This window comes from Saccostrea cucullata, unplaced genomic scaffold (genome assembly GCF_032062105.1).
Source record: "Saccostrea cucullata isolate Sc308-1 unplaced genomic scaffold, CSIRO_AGI_Scuc_v1 ctg37, whole genome shotgun sequence".
NCBI classification, from domain to species: Eukaryota; Metazoa; Mollusca; class Bivalvia; order Ostreida; family Ostreidae; genus Saccostrea; species Saccostrea cuccullata.
Window position 1 is genome coordinate 27745 of NW_026938868.1, and position 7256 is coordinate 35000.

At 33.7% G+C, this 7256-nt stretch overlaps 1 protein-coding gene across 1 annotated transcript in view; it reads left to right on the forward strand.

The window, feature by feature from the left end:
* Positions 1-7088: 7088 nt before the first annotated feature.
* The window catches only part of LOC134251603 (protein PRRC2C-like), a 23002-nt gene continuing 22834 nt past the window's right edge, over positions 7089-7256 (forward strand). Inside the window, exon 1 of the mRNA XM_062734009.1 lies at positions 7089-7229. The gene's annotated coding sequence lies outside the window, so the exon portion shown is untranslated. The remainder of the gene's footprint in view (positions 7230-7256) is intronic.

The following is a 7256-nucleotide window of genomic DNA, read 5'->3' on the forward strand; positions in this document are numbered from 1 at the left end:
CACTACCATTAACAATAGAAAATTTTGAATAGTAACTGTTCAATTTATCAGTCTTTTTTCAATAGCCATAAATCTGGATGCATTTAATGTTCAATTGCACAAAGAATGAGTCACTAGCATAGCACAGTGGTTAGATCATTTGCTCTAGAGATACAGTGTAAGGAGTTGATCATTACTTGTGGGTTCAAATCTAGGCTTGAGTATTGCAGATATTGTCATGATACATATCGTGATACTTCGACACAGTACAAATGCGTATCATGATACTGTTGAATATACGATGTAAAGCAGAAAATTGTCTTTTGTTCCGTATAATGACATAATACAGGTATAACAGCAGTAAGTTGCTCCAAGTTGCGACTAAAATGGTCGCATTTGTGACCAAAAAATTGGTTTTGCGACTAGAAATTAAAACTAAGTTGCATTTTTGCAACTGAGAAAATTTGGGCTGGCAATGTCCATCTTTTTATTATGTGCATCGAGATTTAATTTTTCAAGATTCTCTATCAAGACAACGTTTGAAGATATATACTTTTACACACTTTACAAAAGGTCGCATGGACTTGGATCACGTAATGTTATGATAGCATGTTGTAATAGTGAAGTTTGATAGAACCAGAGACGTATATCCATAACATCCCTGATAGAATGGCATCCAAACGTCGTAAACTTTCTAGAGTTTCTCTGCCCTGACCTTGTTATTGAAGCATCTGATCAATGGCTTGCATATCAGAATTAATTGTTTTGGCGGCATTGATAATGACTGCATTAATATCCGGGGGTAAGATGCGTAGTAATAAGTAAACATGACAAACTGAAAAAGTCCTGTCTCAACAACTTTCAAAGTTTTATTTTCTCTTAATTTAATTTTAATTCTATGAACAGATTACTTTTGTTCTTCTGTGTACTGTACAACCATAAGGGTGGTTGTATCTAATAAAAATATTTCCTTCAACTAGCAAAAGATTTCTATAGTCACAGGAATTGGTAATCTTTGATTTAATAAAAACATAACACATATGGGTGTTAGTTCCTTGTTTTAATTGTGTTTTCATATCTCTTCATGGCGAGTGAAATATTTGATTATGGCGACCAGAAATTCTGAAATGGCGACCAAAATAAATATCAGGTCGCCATGTAGCGATTTAAAAGTAAGTGCGACTTGGAGCACTGAACAGTATAACATCATGTGTATCGAAATCCAGTCCAAGCGCCCCCTGATAAAACCGTCCCGGTCAAAGCGTCCCCTGTTTTGGTCAAAATGTCCCCTGATTTTGGTCAAAGCGTCCCGATTTTGGTCAAAGCGCCCCTTATAAAATTTTACAGTAAAATGATGTTACAAAACTGCCCCCAAATATTGGTCAAAGCGTCCCCTGATTTTGGTCAAAGCGCCCCCTTACATTTTTTTTCTTAGAAAAAATCGTCTGGGAACCGCCCCAAGCAATGGTCAAAACGTCCCCTATTTTGGTCAAAGCGTCCCCTGATTTTGGTGAAGGCGCCCCCTAATATATTTTTACAAACATATTACGGAATAAAACTGTTTTGTATTTGTAATATTATCATTGTTTGGCAGTTAAAATTTTTATAAGGGAGTGCTTTGACCAAATTCAGGGGACGTTTAGACCATTACTTGGGGATCGACTCGAAACGTTTTTTTCTCTGTAAAAATATATAGGGGGCGCTTTGACTAAAATCAGGGGATTCTTTGACCAATATTTGGGGGCAGTATTTTTTTTATAAAAATATGTTAGGGGGCGCTTTGACCAAAATTAGGGGGTGCTTTGACTAAAATTAGGGGACGCTTTGACCAATACTTGGGGGCGGTATTTTTTCTATAAAAATGTTAGGGGGCGCTTTGACCAAAATCAGGGGGCGCTTTGACTAAAATCAGGGAGCGCTTTGACTAAAATTAGGGGACGCTTTCAGTCTACGCGAAAGTTTAAAATTTTTACAGGACAAAATGTCTGGTAAAAATAAAATTTTTACCAGACCAAACAATTTTTTACCAGACCAACTTTTTTTTCCTATAAATCCATACATCATTATGATATTGAGAATGAGAGGGTGGGTGGGATGGGGTTAATTCTCACTGTGAAATTTAACCATAAACAAATTCAGAGTGAAATAGGCAAGTTAAGTATTTATATTTTTCCTTTGTAAAAGGTATCTATTTATACAATTGCATGCATTTTTTCTTCATATTTGATTTATACAACATACACAATATCTAAGACTTTCTTAAAGCCATATATGGCGTATGTACAATGAAAATTATTAGGCCAAACAAAAAAATACCTTTGTTTACTGTTACATGCTGAAATAAAATAGGGTCGGTAGGTAGGAATTTTTTTTTATTTTATTGAATTTTTTTATACACAAATTCACATGAATTGGTTGAATTACAAAACAGTTTTACCATTGTATGGTGCCTTTATACTTTTGTTTGGCTTCAAATATGGGTGGTTTCTTGCCAACTGTCTTACAACTCAGGGGTGTGCAATAAAAAAAAAACAAGTACTAGCCCACAGGCTTGTAACAGCAATAAAGGTACTAGCCCGAAGTTAAAAGTGAGCAGTCCAAATATAGGGGCAAAAAATTGTAAAAACAAATATTGTAAAAAGTTCATTGTTGATAAAGTCAGGGTCCTAAGCCATCCATTTTAAAGTTGAAGTTTAAAAATTTTAAGAAATTATATTATCTTTTCTTTTCTGAACATATTTATATTGTACTAGCAGTGTAGCTTATCTAAAATGAAGCAAAATCATTTTATTTTCATTTCAAACCATTAAATACAATTGATATATATTAAAGTTTAACCACAATACACTTAGCTATTAGTTGATTGGGGGACCGTAAATAATGGAAAGAGATAGCTGCATGTATTTACTATTAACAGAGGAATGGAGGAAATTCGGACTAGGAAAAAACGATCGTTTTTTGAAGTAAATAAGTCAGGTAGTACTTCAGAATGGATAAGGTTAAAGTAATTTAAGAACAGTTGGGGTATGTTACCTGGAAAATTTTCATTAGTTGGAAATTAAATAGCAAAACAATGAGTGAAAATACCGTTTGTATTTCTCATGTATTATATGCATAATTTTTATTTTTACTACCCCAAAAACGGTAGTACGGGCATCAGGCGATGCTAGTTGTACACCCCTGCAACTTCCACGCAATGGTAAGCAAATTGCAACGAACTCATTGTTGTAGAAATTGCAACTCGCTGGTTTTGTTTTTGTACTTTCAATTTCGATTTCAAAGATGAATGTAAAAGTTAAACTGACCGGCCAGTAACTTCCGGATTTTTACGACGAAAAAAAAGTTTGGGTCGGCGATGAAAATTAGGGTCGGTCGGGTAACCGTAAACAAACATATTTTTTTGTTACGCCTTAGACTAAAATTATAAGAACTTATTATTTAAAACATTACTTTATATAAAGATAGAACTTTTCCGTAAATTACAAAATCTAAGTCAATTGCTTTATAAAGATATCACAATTTAATTTGGATTCTCGGAATTTTCTCCGACTCGGAAGAAAATACAAAAGATTTAAATAACACATTACAGAGAAGATAAAATTGTATTATTAGATGAAACGAGGTGTTCTCCGTGTTCAGAATTGTATGAAAAGCTTTAATTTAAATGTATTAACTATATTTCTTTACTTAATTTTGTATTTTTCAAAAATATATTTTTTTGGTCAGTTACGCCATATATGGCTTTAAATTTAATATTCAATTTCAATGCATATTTATTTTTCCTTAAACAATTCATTATGGTTACTCAAGTTCAATGATCATTTAAAAATAATTTCCCAATCGAATCTACGTATGAGCTATCTAAATATTTTCCAAACCAAATCTACGTATGAGCTATCTAAAGATCTCTAATCTTTGACAGAGGAAATTTAGAATTATAATTAAAACGATCATGACAGGGTTGTAATACATAAAAATTAATCAGGTACTACTGCTAAATTGGTCAAATAAAGGATATTTGTGGGGAATTTGACCGTGTGTTTCTCTTAATTTAGATTTATTTGGCCTTATTTTTCATCGGACATTTGGTCCTGTAAACTGAATTTTTTTACCGACCCGACCTAAATTTTACCGGTAAAAACCGACGGTCCGGTGACTTTCGCATAGACTGCGCTTTGACTGGGACGTTTTTATTAGGGGGCGCTTTGACTGGCTCCCATGTGTATCATAGCAGTTTATTGTATATAGTTTTGAAAAGAACACATTGATTTACAAGATCACTTACCATAGAAATTCATCCACACTCTTTTCATTTGCCATTTTGTTTTGATTTTAAAATGTTACTGTAAAGTAAAAAAAAAAAAACTTCCGATATCACAATTCCGGAATGACAGTATGATACGCGTATTGTTGAGACACGGATCTATACAATCGATATATCGCTGTATCTATTCAAATCCCACTACAGGACATTAATATGGATCTTGCTAGATCCCTTGCTGCTCAATGGCCCTGAGTGCCGAGTATAGATAAAAAATTTGTATCTTTCTACCAGCAGTGGTGGCATCTCAATATGAGTGGAAAATTTTTTGAATGGGACATAAACAATCATATTCATATAGTTACACCTAGGGCTGTCACGGCTCCAAAATTTTTCGGGTCGGGTCAGTTCTAATTTTAGCTCTACTGGTCAGAGACCAGAAGAGCTTATGCGATAGTAATGCGTCCGTCGTCCATCCGTCTGTCTGTCTGTCCGTCTGTAAACAATTTTTCAAAATGCTACTCCTCCTACAGTTTTGGTCTGATTTCAATATAACTTGGCACACAAGTAGACTACACTAAGATACATAATTCTGTGCATCGGTTTTTGATTTCGATGAATGGTGTTGCTGTGGTTACTAAAAATAGAAATTTCTGTGAAATTTTTTCAAAATGCTACTCCTCCTACAGTTTTGGTCTGATTTCAATATAACTTGGCACAAAAGTAGACTACACTAAGATACATAATTCTGTGCATCGGTTTTTGATTTCAATGAACGGTGTTGCCGTGGTTACTAAAAATAGAAATTTCTGTAAAATTCTTTCAAAATGCTACTCCTCCTACAGTTTTGATCTAATTTCAATATAACTTGGCACACAAGTAGACTACACTAAGATACATAATTCTGTATATTGGTTTTTATCCCCTCTCTCTCTCTTTCTCTCTCTCTCTCTCTCTCTCTCTCTCTCTCTCTCTCTCTCTGATATAGATTTTTTTAAACACAAATAAAAAACAAAAAATAATAAAAAAAAAAAAAAATAAAAAAAAGTTTTTGATTTCGATGAACGGTGTTGCCGTGGTTACTAAAAATAGAAATTTCTGTAAAATTCTTTCAAAATGCTACTCCTCCTACAGTTTTGGTCTGATTTCAGTATAACTTGGCACACAAGTAGACTACACTAAGATACATAATTCTGTGTATCGGTTTTTGATTTCGATGAACGGTGTTGCCATGGTTACTAAAAATAGAAATTTCTGTAAAATTCTTTCAAAATGCTACTCCTCCTACAGTTTTGGTCTGATTTCAATATAACTTGGCACACAAGTAGACTACACTAAGATACATAATTCTGTATATCGGTTTTTGATTTCGATGAACGGTGTTGCCGTGGTTACTAAAAATAGAAATTTCTGTAAAATTCTTTCAAAATGCTACTCCTCCTACAGTTTTGGTCTGATTTCATTATAACTTGGCACACAAGTAGACTACACTAAGATACATAATTCTGTGTATCGGTTTTTGATTTCAATGAACGGTGTTGACGTGGTTACTAAAAATAGAATTTTTTGTGAAATTTTTCAAAATGCTACTTCTCCTAAAGTGTTGTTCTGATTTCAATATAACTTGGCACAAAAGTAGACTACACTAAGGTACATAATTCTATATATCGGTTTTTGATTTCGATGAAAGGTGTTGACTTGGTTACTAAAAATAGAAATTTCTGTGAAATTCTTTCAAAATGCTACTCCTCCTACAGTTTTGGTGTGATTTCGATATTACTTTGCACACAAGTAGACTACACTAAGCTTCATAAATCTGTGTATCGGTTTTTGATTTCAATGAACGATGTTGACGTGGTTCTAAAAAAAGAAATTTCGGTGAAATTCTTTCAAAATGCTACTCCTCCTACAGTTTTGGTCTGATTTCAATATAACTTGGCACACAAGTAGACTAGTGACACTAAAGTACATAATTCTGTATATTGGTTTTTGATTTTGATGAATGGTGTTGCTGTGGTTACTAAAATTAGAAATTTCTGTGAAATTCATTTAAAAATGCTACACCTCCTACAGTTTTGGTGTGATTTCAATATAACTTGGCACACAAGTAGACTACAATAAGGTACATAATTCTGTATATTGATTTTTTACTTCAATGAACGGTGTTGCCACAGTTGCTAAAAATAGAAATTTCTGTTATATACTCTCAAAATGCTACTCCAAATACAGTTTTAGTCTGATTATAATATAATGTGGCATGCAAGTAGACTACACTAAGAACATAACAAGACTTAATCAAGGATCATTATCCTATTTATTGCTGTTGTAAAGTTTCAATTCCCAACTGCTTAAGTCTCTTCCTTTGCTATATAATAAGTACAAACCAGTAGAGCTTCAGTCTCGACAGAGACTTCTGGTTTAAAGTTTTGTTTCGGTTTTTCGGTTTGGGTATACAAGGGAGTAAAAGCTCATGATTTGAAATATATTCAACACAAAAAAAAATATTTTCATTTAATCTAAGAAATAGCAACATAATAACTAGTTTAAAGTAGTTTCCTGACTAAAAAACAATTGTACCAAATTATTTAAATCACATTATAATGGCAATGTACTAACAAATCTCTTGTTTTAGACGCCATTTTTATGCTAAAACCTAATCTATTGTACAAATCCGAACCAAACCGAATTCCGTAAAACAGAACTGAACCCGGACCTGAATTAATTGTTCCGTGGTTCTGGGTCATTTCAGGTACCTGTGACAGCCCTAATTACATCCCCTCCCTCCCAACTTGTCTGTAAAGATTTTAAACTTTCATGTAGACTAATGTAATGTTATTTTTTCTTGCAGTAGCACGTCAGCATGGGTTACAAAGCTTGGGTAAAGTGGCAAGCATGCGGCGTATGCCGCCTCCGGCTAATTTACCAAGTTTGAAAAGCGAGAATAGTGGAAACGATCCTAACATCAATTTAGTACCAACAGGAGGTTCAGGTAAGTTTTCATCCCCTGCGATGAATA